Genomic DNA, 17,205 nt, shown 5'->3' with positions numbered 1-17,205 from the left:
ACCTTGCGATGAACCCACACAAAAATAACTCCCACCCTGCTGCTTTAATATCTAAAAAAGATTACTATGAGAGAGAGAATTCTATGCCCGCTTTTCTGACAGTAAGCCCCTTTGAGCGCAATGGGACTGATTTCTTAGTAGACATGTGTAGGATTGTGCTGCTGCTTATTGTCCTTGTAAAGCAAAACTTTTTGAGAGTGGCCCAGCTGTTGCAACTGTCACCTCTTACTGCCTGTCACCCCATGACAGACCTTTATCATGCCAGTTTAAATACGGCTTAACGTGCTGAAAATGAGCAAATCAAACATTTCTGTAAATCAGCGAATTCAGAGACACTGGGAGATAAGAAAGACACTCATGATATACGTTGCATTGGCTGCTTTACACTAGGCCTTTATTTTGCAAGCATTTTTATCCAACATTAAAGTGGTTATATTATGCTGCTTGCACTGACACTCAATTTTAATCAGTGGTTCTAAAACCCAGCCTGCTGTAAGTTTCTCATTTAGATTTCCACTCTACAAGGCTAGCTAGCTGCCTGTCAGAAGCTTGGCTTAGACACACTCCTGCCTGAACAAAATGAGTTGGCTGGCTTTCCCTGCATAATGCACACCACCTGTGTTCTGGAGGAAAGAACTGGCATCCATTTGTTTTCATTGAGGCTTACCTACATCTATCTGTCATTTCAGCCCTTGCATCACAAGTTCATGAGAGCTTGGCAGGTTTGCGGCGGTAATGCAAATTCAAAAATCCCAAATGGTTCTTAGTTACGCCATTATGTTAGGCAAACATCCTTCACTAGAGCAATAGCTGAGTTGTCTCCTGATGTAGACACTAGGAATGCATTCAATATTCAGCTTTTTTTAAAAAAAGAAATTGGGCGGGGGTATCAGAACTAATGCAGAAATGCAGTAGAAATTTATCCTGAAAATCCACTGGATGGATGCTTTTATTGTTAGGTCAATGCTTCTCACGTTTCCCCCCACCCTTTCTTTTTTGCAGCATCTCACCAACATTGTTGGCATTAAAATGCCAGCCCATGTTTTTTCCCCATTTAATCCAAATTTATCCTTTTAGGGGGAAATCAAATAAGTTTTTAAAATGCAGCTTGGAATAGCTCAACAAACTATTTCAAAGTTCCTATCTGAAGGAAGTCTTAGGGCACAAACTTTACCCCTGGCCAGCTGCAGTGCAGCTTAATGGAGCAATGCAAATAGCACTGCGCCCACTGTCTCTATGCTCACACCAACCAGAACAGAATGTGGGCAGGGGTGGAAATGCCCCTTCACTGTTTCAGATCCCAGACTGGTACAGTGAAGAGGACCAGATCAGGGCCATTGCTATTGCATGACAACAGGATGCTCAGCACAGGAGCCAGCATCCCATCTTAGCCTGCACTAGCTTCTGCCCACCTGCCATTTGGGTAGGTGGGAGCATTGGGGTGCTTCTCACTGGCAAGACATCCCCACTGCCAGTGGATCTCCCCACTACCAGAAGAGTCAGGCAAGGTTGGAAGGAGGGACATCTCAACCCTATCAAAGCCCCCTTCAACCCATTGGATCAGGGTGGCTCCTATAACCTGTGACAGTTATGTAGAGGAGGGAATACTATCTAGGCACCCTACTCCTGAAGCTTTTTACCCTTATTGCTGATGTTCCTTTCTAGACTCATGACATATGTGATCCCACCCAACCAGTACCATGCCATGATTGGAATGATGGCATAATGCTACATAGCCAATCAGATTTGGATACATGTTGACATCTCTGAGGGCAACTGAGAGTGAGGGCAGGTGGAAGCAAATTAAACAAAGACGTGGGGAAAATTGCAATAAGTAAGAGAGAGGTGTACCTTGTTTTGTTTACAGCAAACTCTAACCAGCATTGGGCATGGGCAAAGCCCATCATAAATCTCTCTCTTCAACTGTCTTAGGGCTTCTTCTCAAGAACTCTTGAGCTTTGTGTTAATCCTGAACTGGAATTGCTCAAGATGCTTGAGAACTCAAACATGTAAAGCACACACTGGATTCCCTTAACACCGCAGGTTGTATTTTTAGCATGGCTTGAAATATTTGCAAAGAATAGTGAGTATTGTTGGCTCAGTCCTGGGTGGAATCATGACCATGTGAAGAAATAGCACCACACTTTTATTCTATTGCATGATTTGGAAGCCATGGTGGTAGTGGCAGCCATTTTATGCCTGAGAAAGAAGGGCAACCACAACAATATGCACAATTCCTCCTGCTTGGTTGTGCTCCTTTATTTCCTGGCAATCTTTCTTACCATCTCACTAACCCTGCATTTATGTGGCCAGACCATTGAAAGCTTTCAAAACCTCCTCCATCTCATGCAAGTCTTTCCTGATTAAAAGCATGAAAGGGAACTGAAACTTTCTCAGGGAAGGAAAGTAGTCCCCCCCTTTTTTTATAATCTTTGAATCCTTCCTTCTTTTCTCAGTTTGTTTCATATAATAAAGGATGGGAGAGAACAAAACCATCCCAGCCAAAAAAATCCAGTGCGGGAGAAATAATCTTTAATCATATGTCAATGAAATTTTGTGTTTCTTATAACAATCTGCCAACAGGGCTTTAAAAAAAACAACCAAAACCTACAATTGCATTCTTTGGAAAGAGCACAGTAACTGAAATTATGCCCACAAAAGGGAATAAACCTCTGTAATTCAATTTGGTTTTATTTATTTAAAATGTGTTTATAGGGGCTAGAGTTGGCGCCAAACTCCAGAACAGTGGTGGTCCAGATACCAGATTTTGTCTTTGAGACTGGGTGAAATGCTCAGATTCCATACTGTCCTGCAAACAGCTGGATTTATTTTGAGTCTATCCCAAGGGCTGTAGGGCTGGTGTGAGGAACTTATGCTTGTTGCTGTTGGTAGACTACAACTCCCATCATCCCTGAACACTGGCCTTGCTGACTGTGTGCACACCTACTCATCTGTAGTGCAAAGACGATTTCCTCAAGGCAGGATCATGGGTGCTGGTCCTCAGCAATTCTGCTTTCAACCTAGATCAAATCTAGATCCTGCCATCCACAAGGGTCAGTGAGTTTTCATGATGCACATTTGAAAATCACCCCATTGATTAGCTAATTATAATAATAATAATAAATTTTATTTATACCCTGCCCTCCCCGGCCAAAGCCAGGCTGGCTCAGGGCGGCTAACACCAGTAAAATTACAATAAAAACGTAATGGGGGGGTGAACCAATTTAAAATACAGGTTAAAATGCAATTTAAAATGCAGCCTCATTTTTTAAAATAGCCCATAGATCAAAAACTGTAAGGGGAGGGAAAACATAAGGGTCAGACTGAGTCCAAACCAAAGGCCAGGCAGAACAGCTGTGTCTTGCAGGCCCTGCGGAAAGATGTCAAGTCCCGCAGGGCCCTGGTCTCTTGTGACAGAGCATTCCACCAAGTCGGGGCCAGTACTGAAAAGGCCCTGGCCCTATTTGAGACCAATCTAACCATCTTGTGACTTGGGACCTCCAAAGTGTTGTCATTTGTGGACCTTAAGGTCCTCCGCGGGGCATACCAGGAGAGGTGGTCCCGTAGGTACATGGGTCCTAGGCCACGTCAATTCCTCCCCACACATGCCCCAGCTGAATGAAGAAAGAAGTGGTGGTTGTGATCTTGGTATGGTATAGTATGGGTTCCACTCCTTGTGCTGGGACTGTCATCTATCCATTCACTAATGGGTACACTGGAGAGCAATGCAGAATCAAACAGCACTGAGCTTTTACTTTTGGAATGAAATAATTGGTCTGGAAGAAACCATACTAATTTTCAGATTTCAGAAGATAGCCAGGTAGTTAATGTGCCTTTCTTGGTTTAACAATAAGATTGGGAGGGTCCGCTCATCTGTTATAAGCCATTACTTACAGTAGAATAATTGTTTGTTTGGTCTTTGTTTTTAAGAGGAAACGTGTTCGAAACAGCAACAGGGAAAACCAATTTCAACACATTTTGTTATTTCAAAAAGAATTACTGTTCCTATTGATCTCCATTTCGACATCTTCTGCTATTGAGCAAAACAATATTGTTCTGGAGCTTGAACCACAGGGAATGAAATTGACTAATCCAGTTTTATTTTCCATGTTGAATGTAAATAAATAGCATAAATGTTGTATTACATCCACTTTTTCAAGCTGTGTGCAGTTTCCTCTTCCTCAACAGCTCAGCACTGATCATAGCTATGAATTAGTTATATAAGACAGCTCATGATGGACAGTTCAGTCAGTAGAGCAGGAGACTAAATGGGTCATGGGTTCATGGGCTATTTCATTTTTGCTTATGTTTCTTTGGCTCTAATCTGTTATCTTTAAAAAGAAAGTACTTTAACAAACAATGCATAAGAATAGAGGATTCTTGTTTGAGTGTGAGGGGAGAAAGATAATAACCATGGCCCAAATACAGCAGAAGTTAGTTATTAGTCACCAAGACACCAATGAAACAAGTTAATCATGGTTGGCTTAACTCCCATTACTTTCAACAGGGTTAACAGTGCAGTCCTGTACATGTCCACTCAAAAGTAGGCCCCATTAACTTGAATGGGGCTTACTCTCAGCAAGTAAAGGTACATAGGATTGCAGCTTTAGTCATAAGTAACTCTCATTGTATTGGAGCCCATAGTAAAAAACATTTCAGTGTTGATAGTGACTGTTTTTGTAAGAAAACCTAGTCTGGCAGACTCTTATGAGCTTCTTTCTTCCATTTAATTTCCTGTGTCAAGAGAAATGATCTGTGATAATTACATAAATTAGATAACTTCATCTCACTTTCCTTGACTGACAGTGCAATTTAGTGCATTCTAAGCACAGCCTGCCTGGAAAGACCCACAAAAATATCCATAATAATAATAATAATAATAATAATAATAATAATAATAATGCTGCATATCAATCATAACACAGACGGCTAGATTTTAATTAGATGGTCTTCTCCCTATAACAAATGGTTGAGTGTCTGCCATCCATTTAAATCTGTGGCCTTGTTTGGTGTGATTATGTCAAAAATTTGCTTTAACCATGTTCTGGATGTTTTTGTGACTAGAATCCTGTGTGTTTCAGGTTCTTTTTTCTTTGAATTGTAGGTTTGTTTGTTTTTATATTACTCCAAACTTTGCCTCCCACACACTTTCCAGAATCATGGGCTGCTAGGCTGGAGAGCTTCTTCCTCTTTTTACATTTTATTTATTGATATATAAAAAAATTATACTGCTGCATCATAAATATATGTCACAGTGGTTTATTGATATAGGAACTGAAGAGCGGCTTGTGAGAGCCATGCAGTCTGAACTGGAGCAACCAGTTGAGACCTCCTCAAATGCTGAGTTTCTCAGATAAACAGAGGGGGGACAAAGGCTTGATTACCTAGTCCATGGGTAGGCAATCTAAGGCCCGGGGGCCGGATCCGGCCCAATCGCCTTCTAAATCCAGCCCGCGGACGGTCCAGGAATCAATGTGTTCTTACATGAGTAGAATGTGTGCTTTTATTTAAAATGCATCTCTGGGTTATTTGTGGGGCATAGGAATTCGTTCTTTTTTTCTTCTTCCAAAATATAGTCCAGCCCCCCACAAGGTCTGTGGACCGGCCCCCTGCTGAAAAAGTTTGCTGAGCCCTGAGTCCTAGTCCCTTCCAAGGTGAACTAAGCCTAGCAGGACAGCTTACTCTATGGTTTTAACCCCTTCATGCATTAATTAGACTTAAGCATGTTGGTTATATAAGGCTAGTTATCCCACAAAAAAGTATTTAATATATCTATTAAGAGATAGAAAAATACAGTTGTTTGGACAACATTTTACTCTTATCTTCACTCTCAACAGGAATTTAGCTACAGTTTCTGTAATAATCTTATTTGTAACAGAGAAAAGAAGAAAAATAATACTTAGACAGTATTCCAGGATACAAAGAGATTAGTGGATTAACCACCTCTTTCTGGAGAGCTTGATAAAAGTTACAAAATAATAAAAATATGGCTTACTGTTTCAATTTCATCTGAATCACAGGGGCATACCCTATTAAATCACAGGGGCATACCCTATTAAAATAGGCTATCCCATTAAATCTCTCATCGGCTGACAGTATAACACTGAAACATACAAAAGAGGACCCCCTCCTGTATTTTGGAATGCTTAAATTTTGAGAATAGTTGGCTTGCAAATTAACAGAATAGAGTAAATGCTGAATAAGAAAAGGGAGTACATCTTATTTGCTACTAAAATTTATTTGAAATTTTATATATTTGATGTTCTGAATAATACAAGACCCCAGTCCAATACAGATCATGGACATATCCCTAGATCAGCCAATTCCCTATTCTTGCCTGAATTAAAGTTCATTTTGTGGTCCATATGCAGCAAATCAATGATCTCAGACACCAGTTCAGGGATCTCAATTGCCTTCCTAGGATTTTACCATAAAGAGAAATACAGCTGGGTTCCATATGCATATGTTAATACTATACTCCAGATCTGCAGGTGACCAGGTTCTATGTAGATGTTAAATAGCCTGGCAGAAAATATATAACCTTACAGTGCATTGTAGGCCATTGACCACAAGTTGAAGCATCAATCTTTTAGTACCATATTTAGAGAGATTCACTCCAGGAAGCTACTCCAGAATGGTTTCCCTCTATCTCACATTGACAAGATGATCCTGAAGGATATTCCATTGAATTGTCCAAGAGAATTAAGTAAGTCACCCTCCCCCTATTGGTCCCTTCATAAATGTCATTGACTAGGATGTACCTGTTCCAGAAAGTCAAAGTCAATTCATCATCTGTTGTGCTGTGATTCTGATAAAGTTAGCTAAATTGATGCATATTTTGAAAACATGGCTGTTAGCTGACCTTAAAGCATTTAATTTTGGAATGTTTAACAAACAAAGACACTAACGGACACTGGCACCCAGCTGCCATTTTTTATTTGTTTGTTTGAAAATCTGACTTTAATAATCTATTTGGACAAAATGTATGGTGATGCAAACTCTTATGAAGCCGATGAAGCAGATACAAAGATAAAGTATACCAGTCAGCTACCATCGCAGCGGGAAATCTAAATCAAATCTAATTACCTCTAATATGTTTTTCTTAAATTGTTTTCTGCAGAGGTGAAATGTGAAGTATCATACAGTGTGAGTGAGCTTCTACCTGCTGCTTTATAAGATAACTGTCATGCATAAATTGCTATTATGAGTTTAATTTGCTTCACACAGTTCATCCAAACACTGTATAATCAGCCTTGACACAACCAATAGAACAATTGCTGCCTATTTTGCCTTACAAAAATCGAGAATTGCTGCCTTCTGCCTTCCCTCCTTGTTCACCTCCCCTGTGTCCAGTGAGAAGAGAAATGACATACCACAGGGTATCTTCCACAAGATAAGAAATCTGAAACTCCCTACACATGAGGAAGCTTCAGTGTGCATTATGGAGAGCCTGCCTACCCAAGTGATTTGCCATTCACTTCCAACAGTGGAGGAACATGCCATGTGTTCTGTGTGGAGCTGGCTGGCATGTGAAGCTACTCTTGATCTGTGAAAATGAATAAGGGATTTTTTGCTCATAGGACATTCATGCATGTAGAAAGATACATGCACACAAAGCTTGAGATCAGGTCTGTTTTACTTGTTCAGTCCAAGCACAATGCTTCCAGCCAGTGGGAATTGGTCCTTCTCTCCAGATCCCATTATACTGGAGAAAGCTTCAGCTCACAGCACTCAAAAAGAAGCAAAAAACAAAACAACAACAGCAACATTATGTTGGGCTTCCCTTCCAATAAGCATTAAATCATTGCAAAAAAATGCATATATAAATATGAATAGTATCAGTATAAATATTGATAAATATGGGTTTGGGTTTTATTTCCCCAAGAAGGTGAGAGGGAGAGAGCGGAGACGAATATCTGTGGCTCTGGCTTCTCCTTCTCTAATTCAATTAACAATTGTCTTACAATTAGCTTCATTTTGACAAGTTGGCAAAAAGAAATCCTGCTGTGAGGAGGCTGATGTACAGCTTCAAATAGCAGAGCGGTTTAGAAAGGAGAGAGTTAAATCAAAAGGCCCATTTCAGAGGCCAGCAGCCTAGCAAGAAAAACAACTGACCCATTTCTCTTTTTTGTTTTATTTAAAAAGAACTTGTGGTGGTTTTTTCGCCTCTCCCCTACTGATCTAAATTTGATAAAGCATTAGCTAGATCTAAGGAAGGAAGAGATGAAAAGTGGATATTCCAGAAACTATGCCAGAAGCTAAAAATAGTTACCTCTGGTTTACTGAAAGTAAATTAAACAAAAAAGGGAACTAGCTTTGATTCCAACTGCTTTAAAAATGGCTACAACATGCTATGTTCAAATATATGGGGAATAAACCTTTCTACAATGAACTTTTAAAAAGCTATGCCAGTATGAGAGAGCTTGAAAATGCACACACAAGGGAAGAATTCTTTCTCTACCTCATGAGAATAGTTATGTAACTCATCCCACAAATTTTTGTTAGGAACTATGTAGAGTGACATTCTGGTTTGAAGAAAAGCCTGTGGACATCACTAACCATAAAAAATCCTCTATTGTCCTCTAGGTAAAGGGACCCCTGACCATTAGGTCCAGTCATGACCGACTCTGGGGTTGCAGCGCTCATCTCGCTTTATTGGCTGAGGGAGCCAGCGTACAGCTTCCAGGTCATGTGGCCAGCATGACTAAGCCACTTCTGGCAAACCAGAGCAGCACACAGAAACGCTGTTTACCTTCCCGCTGGAGCGGTACCTATTTATCTACTTGCACTTTGGCATGTTTTCGAACTGCTAGGTGGGCAGGAGCAGGGACCGAACAATGGGAGCTCACCCCGTCGTGGGGATTCGAACTGCCAACCTTCTGATCGGCAAGTCCTAGGCTCTGTGGTTAACCCACAGCACCACCTGCATCCCTCTTCTATTGTCCTCTAGCACTCTTCAAACTTTATCTCCTCCAATAGGAAAATCTGACATCAAACAAGGGCAATGTTCGTCACTTGCACAAGCAGCCTTGCTTGTCCCAGCCTTGTCACTAGATCCCAGGCATCTGCACCAGAGCTCTGGATCACAGTCCAGCCTGAGTGGGAGCTGCCTTTCTCACCCTCACCCACTGGCAACCCAGAAGCAGAAAGGAACAACCCATGGTTGTGCCAATGGGACTTGCTGGTAATCCCTTACTCAAGGTGGTCAGAGTTGGCTGACCAGGCATATACAGTGGTACCTTGGTTCTCAAACTTAATCTGTTCCGGAAGTCCATTCCAAAACCAAAGTGTTCTAAAACCAAGGCACGCTTTCCCATAGAAAGTAATGCAAAAGGGATTAATCCGTTCCAGACTTTTAAAAACAACCCCTAAAACAACAATTTAACATGAATTTTATTATCTAATGAGACCATTGTTCCATAAAATGAAAGCAATAATCAATGCACTGTACTATAAAATAAATAAGACGGTATTGTAGATGATAAAAAAATAAATCTTACCTGCACTGAGGACAGTCGTTGCTTGGATGGCGGGCTTTTATCCATTTTCGCAGTCACACAATCAATCAGTCAGTAGCTGAACTGGGTTCCACACAGTCACAAAAACAAATTAACCGGAAAAACCTCAAAAACAAAAGTACCAAACTTAATCTGTTCTGGAAGTTCCGAAATGTTCGAAAACCAAGGCACAGCTTCTGATTGGTGCAGGAGCCCCAGAAACAATAGCCGGCAACCACATTAGACATTTGGCTTCCAAAATATGTTTGAAAACCAGAACACTTATTTCCAGGTTTTTGCCGTTTGGGAACCAAGGCGTTTGAGAACCAAGGTACCACTGTAGATCATAGAGCTGCATGGATAACAGTATCTGTCTAAGACATTTTTCTGCCTGAGGTGGAAAAGATAAATGGTACTTCAAGATTCCAAAGCCGACCAATATATATTTGCCTTTGTAACAGAAAATCTCACAAACTCCTCTCCCCCTCCCTGGCTGTAAAAATAATGACGACGCAATAATAAGAAACAACTAGCAATTTTCTGCTCTTTCATGACATCCAAAATTAGCTGCCTGAGGCAGCTGCCTTACTCTACCTAATGGTAGGGCCTTTTCTCGCTGGGGAGAACAATGGACCAGGACTGGGGACAGAATTGGCATGGCACTGTCCCTATTGATTGCTTACACAGGCATAGGCTTGGACAGTCTCCAGGATACTGAAAGACCATGCAAGCCGCCACGTCAAAGGGAGAGCTAGTACAATGGCGTCTACTTTATCTTCTCTCTTTGTCGGCATTCATCCCAGAATGGTTTGGTTTCTGTACATCCAAAATAAAGGCCAATGCATTTTTGAAACTTTTCAAATGGTTGCTTATTTCAATCAGTTCAAAAACTACGCATGCATACACACACACACGCACACACAAACTTTGTTTAGCAATACACCTTGGGAACACAAGAATACCTTGGGGGCTATGAATAGATTGTGGTTTATGTATTTCTCATTCCTATTCTGCATTACATACCCGCATTCCCCACAACTGACAACATTCATTTTGTTGCATATGTGCCGCAGAGCCAACAGTTTCCAATAAACTCAGGGGGCTTAGTCCTTTCAAAATAAATAAATGAAGGTCCCTCAGGACCTATTCTCACAAACTTCATGGGATGCAGGAGCTGTGCTGACTCCCAGCCTTAGTGTTCATGGATTCAAGTAGTTACAGAGATGTCAGCAGGCATGCTAAAGTCACATGGATCAGATTTGGGTGCCTTGTTGCAGGAATAGCCTTTGCACTTTTACATTAATGTGCCAAAAGCTGGACTGAACTGACTTCAGCATGTTCATAACCAGTGCTACCATGATCAGAAAGTGGCATTTGGTCACTGAAAGCCATGTTCCTGAAGGATTGTGAAAACACACTCTTGTTTTCTTTGGACTCATTCACCCAGAGAGCCCTATTCCTGTCTACTCATCCTCACCCCACTGATGTCACTGCAGTTGATAAAGCTCACCTTCTCTGGGCAGAATAAAAGAAGAAGGAGGAAGCTACAGCAAGGCAAAGGCAGAGGCAGGAAATCTTTTTCTCAGCCTAAGGGCCACATTCCCTTGTGGGCAACCTTCCAGAGTCAGAGTGGGGCAGCCACCTCAGACAGCTGGTTTGGGGTGTCATGACAGACCAGTAATCTTTAGTAGTAGTAGCAGTAGTAATTTCATGCCATGGTTACACTTGAGGAATTTTCTGCCTCAGGTTCCAAAACAACTTGGCCAGCCTTAGGTACCACACACCTGATTCAGGCAGCAAAATGTTTGCATTTAGGGCTGATGTTTCAAAAACAACTATACTGGTAAGAGGAAGTCTAAAGATCTCTGGGAATCTGTAGCAACCGCGAGCCAACAGCCATTTGGGCAGCCAGGAATTTCTGTACAAATGGGAACTGGTTCATAGCCTCCCACGTCGACCAAGTCTGTCATATACATTCAGGTACACTTTACAAAATCTTGCAATTCAGTAAAAATATGAGCTGCGTATATCTCAAGCTGTTGTGAGATTTATTTATTAAGAAACAGTATTATACCCCTACCATACCAGTTATGTCACATGGAATTTTTGAGGTGATATGAATGGTCTCTCTGGGGGGTTTGCCTATGGTGGCTGTTTCACTCATTCTAGACATCCCTCAAAGTTACTTTCACTAACTGATGAGCAGGCATGTATGTGATCTAACATTTTCAAGACTACTATCAGTCAATGTGTTCTTTTGTCAGGTGGTTTGGAAAGATTACTTTCTCTTCCCTCTACTACCTTTTCCTTTCACTACAAATGTCAGTTTGGCAGCTTAAATAACAGGTCCTGAAGGATTAAATGAATATTGTTATGTGCTACCCATTTCTCTAAGAGCAGCGGTGTTCATGGGCAGCACTAAGCAGTTTAGTTTCATGCGGCTGAAAGAAAAAGCATTGCAGGCTTATGTTTTTTTGTAGCATTGGTTTGTGTACAAATAGACAGGCGGAGCACAGCTGAAGCAAATAGGCTCCTCAAGCAGGCAGCACAACCACTGATCCTGCTTCAGATTCCCAGCTAGCTTAGGCTGCAGCCTACCACCAAAAGCTTCACTCCAGTTTTCTTGCTAATTTTAACTCTACCATGGTCTGCATCCACATTCAAACTAACAAAATACATCTCCATAGGCGCCGACTCCATGGGGCCTGAGGGGGCCCGAGCCCCCTCAAAAATTCGTTTGGGGGGGCTCTGCCCCCCCAATAATCTCGGGCGCCCCTCCAGCAGAGCGCCACCGCCGCCCCTCCCCCAGCCCAAAATGCACAGGGTCGGGCTACATGCCTCCTGCCCTCCCTCCCGAGCAAAAGCTCCACCCAATTTCCTTCGGAGCTGATTAATAGGCGCAGCACGCTCTCCCCTATTCGCTCACGAGGAGGCGGCGCCACTTTATCTGCATATTCATGAGCTTATTTATTATTCATGAGCTTTCCCGGGCCCCCCCAATATTTTTTATAAGTCCGCGCCCCTGTACATCTCCTTTTCCTCTTACTCGTTGAATTCAGCAAGGTTGGGTAACATGGGACACAGGCCTAATATGGCTTCACTTAAAAGACTGGTAAAGGGCTTCTACAATGACATCACAGAGCCAATGCTTCCAACCTTCACACTAAAGTTTAGAGTTTAAATAGTAAAATGTTTTCCACTCTGTTCTTAGTCTTCCCTCTGAACAATCAAACAATCACCCAAAGTAGGGATGCTTTTATGCAAGAGGGAAAAGTGTTCACAAAAAGCACCCAAGTTTGGGGCTCATCCATAGTTGTCAGGTGCTGGTGGTGGTTGCTCGCGAGTAACCAGGCAGGACTCCAACCTGTCTTTTACAGGTTTTATTGGTGCAAACTATTTACAGTGCAGAACCACAAAGTTCATGTCCGTCTCAGTCACTTGCAGAATCTGGGAGTGGCCCCTTCCAGTTTCTCCCCCAACATAAGAGCTTAGACACTCCAAATCTCTACCTCCCCTCCTTACGTTTCACCCCTCTGCACAAGCTGGGTGACGGAAACGGCATGTGTGCCTCCTGGCCAGCCGGGCTAGATGAGGCGCTTGGGCTCTCAGCATCATTTTCGGGCCCTCTCCTCGCTTGGCTCCCTCCTTCCCTCTCTTCTCCACTGGAGGCATGGCTTTCCCCACCGCTGGACAAGGAGTTGCTCCTCAGAAGCATTGGAGGATCTCTGTATCCCCCTGCCTCCCTCCCCTGTTCCCATGGCAGTCCCCTGACAGTAGTTATTTGAATAATATTATGAGCTTAATCGCATTTTCCAAAATATTTCTAGATAGAATTACTATGGTCAAATCTCTCCAAATTATTTGCCCAGTTCATGTGAGGCTGTATCATCAAAGTAACTATATGTGGTTTCTAAGTGGCTTCAAATGCATTTTATATTCCTCAGTATAGTAGCCTGACATCTATTGTAAATGAAAACACTATATTCGAAGTGTGAGCTGTGCTAAAATTATTTTGACAGTTCCTGTTGCTGAAAAATGAAAATGTTAGTTTATGAATAAGACCATGAATTGCATGCAAATGTCTGGTTTCCAAAATTAAAAGGATACAGATGTGTTACTGAAATTATTATGAACTTCCCGAAGTAAATCAATCCCATTATTTAATAAATTATTACCTGTGTTTCTTTTGATGGGAAGAATTTATTTCCATAGATGGGAAAGGAGAAATAATACCCAAATTTAATGTTTTTAGCTCTTCAAATGCATAGGGATGTGAGTATGCTTGGGAACATAAACCCCAAATAGTGTTGCCTACTAACAGGGATCCTATGGTTTGGATCCTAAGATTATTTAGCTTAAGGAAGTTCACAGAAGGTCATATTTTTGTCCATCCTTCCCACTTCAACTCCCTCTGCACACACCCGCCCCAAATTCAGGGAGCTGAAGAGTCCTCCAGAACCATGTAGGAAGAGACTGTAAAAGGAGGTCCACCAAAAATTGGATGAAGATTCTCCTCCTCTAGCTGTCTCCTGTGCTTCACTCCACATTGTTCAAGAGGGTCAATCTTCCAGTGGACCTTGTCAGGGTCCACTGGTGACTGCAAGCAAAAAGAGTGGGTGAAAAAAATTCCCACTGTGGATTTCCTTAACTTATCTTAGGATCGAAGCCAATGTCTTCAACAGTCACTTGCTGGGTAGGCATTCAACAGCTGATGCTTTTCCTGGCATGGCAATACAGGGAAAGGTTTATGAGCTAGATTTTTGTCTGCTGGGCAAGTCTTAAAGATGCAAGGGCCCTGCCAAAAGAAACTTAGCAACCCAAACCCCCAAATCAGTTTTGATTTTCTGAGTGATTCACCTTTTATGTAGAGCTTTTGCAGTCCTGACAAAGCAACAGAAGCTGACCGGTGCTTTGTTGAACAATGTAAGTGTTTGCATCCGCCATTGTGGATTGGTATCCATTCATTATGTAACTGAGAAAGTGACAGCTACAATTAATCTTCTTGCATATGGAGTTGATTGATACCAAACAAAATTCAAGGGCTGTCATCAATTTAGTCACCACAGATGTATAAAAATGTGACTATAGTTGAGGAGAGAGGTTCAAGCCCATTCTTAGAGCTTGTATTAGAGAAACAACGATAGCAAAATAGCAGAAGTGCATTAATGTGACACATGATTTAATATAAGTACATACACACATACAAACACACAAACACCAGAAACAGCCACATTCATCAGTCTTACAGAAAATGGCACAATGTGTTAATGTGTGCCCTTGTGGAAATTGTTAGCATGTGAGTGGCTCGCTCTGCTGGGATATGCACTGTGTTTCAAAACACTCACACAATGCAAGACCGATAAGAGTTCAAAAGCTGCAGGCTGCCAAACAGGTATAATGAGGGTAAAATACGGGTCCAGTTAGGTGTGAAAAGCTGCTCTGGGGAAAGGATATTGAAATGCAAAGCAAGGTTCTGTGAGGACAATTAGCAGCTATGGCAAAAGGTCCTCAGTGGCCTGTGTCTACTGCCATCCCAGCAGGAAGAGGAGCAAGATTGCTACATGAATATTTGATAGTTGGCAAAAGTAAGCCTCCCTGAAATGTCAGAACAAACCTTTTGGATTATACTTTTGTCCTGTAGAGCAAAGGAATTCTTTTCAAGATTGATTTAAAAGGGGGGTGGGGGGAATAAAGCAGCATTAAAAACACTTCACATCACTGGCTTGGCTTCACCATGTTCATGGTGCTCAAACCAGTGCCCACATGTCTGGAAGTCATTGTGGCCAAAGCAGTTTATTGAGCTCATTCGGGGTTATTATTTTTTTAACACTTTGTCCCTTCAGGGAACACTTATGACATCAACTTGACTGTCAGTGATCCTGGACAGCATGATGGAAGGATTCCAACAACCAGTCTTTAGTCTTTAGCAGTTTACCCCTTGAGCTACTAACATTCTGGTCCCTTTGCAAACCAGAAGTATGGATAAAGGGAACCCTCTAAACTGCAGTTCTGACCTGAACATGGTCAACTGTCAGGGACAGGCTGGGTGCTGAGGAATGATGGGAGGCAGCAGCTGGGAAACCACCAGGGAAAGAAGGGTCAGCGTTAGGGGAGTGGTGGGTGGTCAGAGGAAGAGAAGGGAGCAGACTGGGAGGAGCAGGTGTCAGAAGCTGGAGAGGAAACAGGGTTTGGTGAACAGGAAGAGGCTGGGGCAGAGAGCAGTTCAGGATGTGATATAAATTCTATGAATAAACAACACTTCTTTCTGTCTCCTGTCCTTCGCTATCTTGCCTACTGTAATCCTCCACCTTAATAGAGCTCTCTCTTAATACGGCTCTGACATCATTTCTTCTTCACAGCGAAAGAAAGAAAGAAAGAAAGAAAGAAAGAAAGAAAGAAAGAAAGAAAGAAAGAAAAGCCACAAGCCCAGTGGATTTCCTTTACTGTAATAACTATATAGGTCATGTTCATACCAGACTGAAGGAACAGAGAATATCCTTTGCTAGCAAAACTCACACATTTAATTGTGGGCATTCAAAATATGTTCTAGTGTACATGACAAGTCGCCTTCTCATAAATACTTGTGTGGCAAAAACTGGAAACTTGCATTTCTTTGTGCTCATAATTCAAAGGGAAGTTTTAGGGCTATAGAATATTTTACTAGAATGTTGCCATATGCCTGATTTTGTTTGCTGGTGTTAATCTACTAACACAAATCTGCGGTACATTTGCTTTTGGTGCATTTGCTGGAAGGATCAGAGCAGATGAATTAAACTATTAACTATGTAAGCCAAAGATCAAAGGCAATGGGTGTTAGGCATTCTCTGTGAAGATCTTGTCATGATATTTGCATGTGGTTCAAAGTGAGCAAGAATGGATCAGCAGAAGTCTATAGGAGTACTTTCGCTGTTGCTGGAGAGAACGAAGCTCAGGGCGAAACTAATTGCATGAATTTGAGGGGAAACTTCATCAAGAACATGGTGGCGAGGGAAAGGTTAGACTCTCCACTCTCCTGCGTTTATGCTACTGATCAGACCCCCTGTGGCTAATACTGACATTTTGTATTTAAAATGTTCACATAAGTTGCATTCACACAATTAAAGTTACATCTAATTTGGCCCTTAGCTTGAGACCCAAGCCTCACAAAGGTTTTATGTAATCTGTATGATTTTTAATAGTTCATTTAGCCAGGTCTATCCATAAAGTACTCTAAAACAGGAGAATACCGTATTTTTCGCCCTAGAGGACGCACCGTCCCATAAGACGCACCTAGTTTTTTTTGGGGGGGGATAAAGGGGAAAAATTTATTTTCCCCCCCAGGCTGGGGCGGGGGAAGCCCGAGCTTTCCCCAACCCCAGCCCCCAGAACAGGCAACTCTCCGCAAGCCGTGGGAGCCCGGCGCCGGGCTCCTGCGCCTTGCGGAGAGCCGCGTGAAGTCTGGGCGCGCTGAGCGCAGCGCCCAGCCTTCGGTATGCAGGCAACTCTCCGCAAGCCACGGGAGCCCAGCGCTGGGCTCCCACAGCTTGTGGAGAGCCGTGCGAAGTCAGGGCGCGCTGAGCTCAGTGCGCCCAGTCTTCCGCATGCAGGCAACTCAGCGGGGGCTCCCACAGCTTGCGGAGATCTGCGCGAAGCCTGGAGAGTGAGAGGGGTCGGTGCGCACCGACCCCTCTCACTCTCCAGGCTTCAGCGAATGCCTGCATTCACCCCA

This window comes from Podarcis liolepis, assembly GCF_965112155.1.
Source record: "Podarcis liolepis genome assembly, chromosome: 5".
Lineage (NCBI taxonomy): Eukaryota > Metazoa > Chordata > Lepidosauria > Squamata > Lacertidae > Podarcis > Podarcis liolepis.
Note: the sequence above shows the minus strand (reverse complement) of the source record.